A 3179-nucleotide genomic window follows, 5' to 3' on the forward strand; every position below is an offset into this window, starting at 1 on the left:
TTTGTGCCTCCAAATTTCTAATGGAGGATCTTGTTTCATTCATGAAACTCAGAGTGGCCTTAGATAGATCAGAGACTATATTTGCTAAGCTAGATGGGTTCTGCTCAGAATTCTCTGTCTGTTGCTGAGTGGATGATGGAAAAGGCTTGCTATTGCTAAACCTATTTCTTCCATCATTATTAAAGCCTTGTTGAGGCTTTTGTTGATCCTTCCATGAGAAATTTGGATGATTTCTCCATGAGGGATTATAGGTGTTTCCATAGGGTTCACCCATGTAATTCACCTCTGCTATTGCAGAGTTCTCAGGATCATAAGCTTCTTCTTCAGAAGAGGCCTCTTTAGTACTGTTGGATGATTCCTTCAATCCATTCAGACTCTAAGAGATCATATTGACTTACTGAGTCAATATTTTTTTCTGAGCCAATATGGCATTCAGAGTATCAACTTCAAGAACTTCCTTCCTTTGAGGCATCCCATTATTCACAGGATTCCTTTCAGAAGTGTACATGAACTGGTTATTTGCAACCATGTCAATGAGTTCTTGAGCTTCTGCAGGCATTTTCTTTAGGTGAATGGATCCACCTGCAGAATGGTCCATTGACATCTTAGATAATTCAGACAGACCATCATAGAATATATCCAGGATGGTCCATTCTGAAAGCATGTCAGAAGGACACTTTTTGGTCAGTTCCTTGTATCTCTCCCAAGCTTCATAGAGGGATTCACCTTCCTTCTGTTTGAAGGTTTGAACATCCACTCTAAGCTTTCTAAGCTTTTGAGGAGGAAAGAACTTGGCTAAGAAAGCCGTGACCAGCTTATCCCAAGAGTTCAGGCTATCCTTAGGTTGAGAGTCCAACCATATTCTAGCTTTGTCTCTTACAGCAAACGGGAAAAGCATAAGCTTGTAGACCTCGGGATCAACCCCATTGGTCTTAAAAGTATCACAGATCTGCAAGAATTTAGTTAAGAACTGAAAAGGATCTTCTGATGGAAGTCCATGAAACTTGCAGTTTTGTTGCATCAGAGAAACTAATTGAGGCTTTAGCTCAAAATTGTTTGCTCCAATGGCAGATATTGAGATGCTTCTTCCATATAAATTAGAATTTGGTGCAGTGAAGTCACCAAGCATCTTCCTTGCATTGTTATTATTTTCGGCCATGTCTCCTTCTTTTTCGAAAATTTCTGTCAGATTTTCTCCAGAGAGTTGTGCTTTAGCTTCCCTTAGCTTCCTCTTCAGAGTCCTTTCAGGTTCAGGATCAGCTTCAACAAGAATGTTCTTATCCTTGTTCCTGCTCATATGAAAAAGAAAAGAACAGAAAATATAGAATCCTCTATGTCACAGTATAGAGATTCCTTATGTAAGTATAAGAAGAGAATAATGGAGGAAGGAAAAGATATGAATCCAAACACAAGGGAGAGGAATGAGTTCGAATTCTTGGGTGAAAGAGGGGTGTTAGTAGATGAATAAATAAACAGAAGGGGATCAGAGATGAGAGAATTTCGAAAATTAAATAAATTAAAATAAAAATATTTTTGTTTTTAAATTGAATTTAAAATAAAAATTCGAAAATTTAAAAATAAAAATAAAATTAAATCAAATTAAAATTTAAAATAAATAGTTAATTGAAAAGAAATTTTGAAAAAGAGGGAAGCTGATTTTCAAAAATTAGAGAGAGAGTTAGTTAGGTAGTGTTGAAAAAAGATATGATTGAAACAAAAAGATAGGATTAGTTGGAAAGGATTTGAAATTTAATTTTGAAAAGATAAGAAGTTAGAAAATATTTTTAAATTGATTTTGAAAAAAGATGTGATTGAAACTTATTTTAAAAAAGATTTGAAAAAGAAATTTAAAAAGATTTGATTTTTGGGATCCAAGTTGATTACTTGACTAACAAGAAACTAAAAAGATATTATTCTAGAGTTTAAAGATTGAACCTTACTTACTAGGCAAGTAACAAACTTAAAAAAAATTTTGAATCAATCACATTAATTGTTAGTAATGATTTTGAAATTATGAAACAAAATAAAAAAAAGATTGTTGAAAATCAATTTGAAATTTTCGAAAATATGAAAGAAAAAATGAAAAAGATTTTATTTTTGAAAAAGATTTGAAAAAGATAGCATTTTTAAATTGAAAATTTGATTTGACTCATAAGAAACAATTAAATTTTAAAAATTTTTGAAAAAGTCAACTCAAATATTCGAATTTTATGAGAAGAAAAAAGGAAAGATATTTTTTTATTTTTGAATTTTTAATGAAGAAAGAGAAAAACATCAAAAAGACTCAATGCATAAAAATTATGAATCAAAACCAATGATGCATGCAAGAACACTATGAATGTCAAGATGAACACCAAAAACACTTTGAAGATCAAGATGAACATCAAGACTTATTTTTGAAAATTTTTAAGAAAAGAAAAACATACAAGACACTAAACTTAGAAATTTTCAAACTTTAGACACTAACAAATTGAAAATGCATATGAAAAACAAGAAAAGACACAAAACAAGAAAATATGAAGATCAAACAAGAAGACTTACTAAGAACAACTTGAAGATCATGAAGAATGCAATGCATGAATTTTCGAAAAAATGCAAGAAAGAGATAAACATGCAATTGACACCAAACTTATGACTTGACACTAGATTCAAGTAAGAAACATCAAATTATTTTTTGTTTTCTAATTTTATTAAAATTTTTTTTGTATATTTTTCGAAAATTATTTTGAAAAAGGAAATAAGGATTTCAAAATTTTTAATGAGAATTCCAGGAATCTTGCAATGTTAGTCTAAAGCTCCGGTCCAGGAATTAGACATGGCTCACTAGCTAGCCAAGCTTTCAGTGAAAGCTCTGGTCCAAAACACTAGACATGGCCAATGGCCAGCCAAGCTTCAGCATACATAGTTCAAGCATGTGAAGAAGAAGCCTCAGTCCAAAAGAATTTAGACATGGCTTTACAGCCAGCCAGACTTCAACATATCTCATGAAATTCTAGAATTCCTTCTTAAAAAATTCTGAAGCCATAGAATAATTTATTTTTGAAAATATTATTTATTTATTTATTTATTTATTTATTTATTTTGAAAATTTTTCAAAAAATAAAAAGAATAAAAATAAAAACTTAAAATTAAAATAAAATTACCTAATCAGAGCAACAAGAAGAATCGTCAGTTGTCCA

The 3179-nt window shown here is 31.0% G+C and overlaps 1 non-coding gene across 1 annotated transcript; it reads left to right on the plus strand.

The window, feature by feature from the left end:
- The first annotated feature begins 658 nt into the window (after window positions 1–658).
- LOC148579688 (small nucleolar RNA R71) lies at window positions 659–766 on the plus strand. The gene has a single exon (XR_015896617.1). It is a non-coding gene; the product is annotated as a small nucleolar RNA R71 (small nucleolar RNA).
- The last annotated feature ends 2413 nt before the right edge of the window (window positions 767–3179 follow it).

Source organism: Arachis ipaensis, chromosome B10, assembly GCF_059453495.1.
Source record: "Arachis ipaensis isolate K30076 ecotype BB chromosome B10, ASM5945349v1, whole genome shotgun sequence".
NCBI lineage: Eukaryota > Viridiplantae > Streptophyta > Magnoliopsida > Fabales > Fabaceae > Arachis > Arachis ipaensis.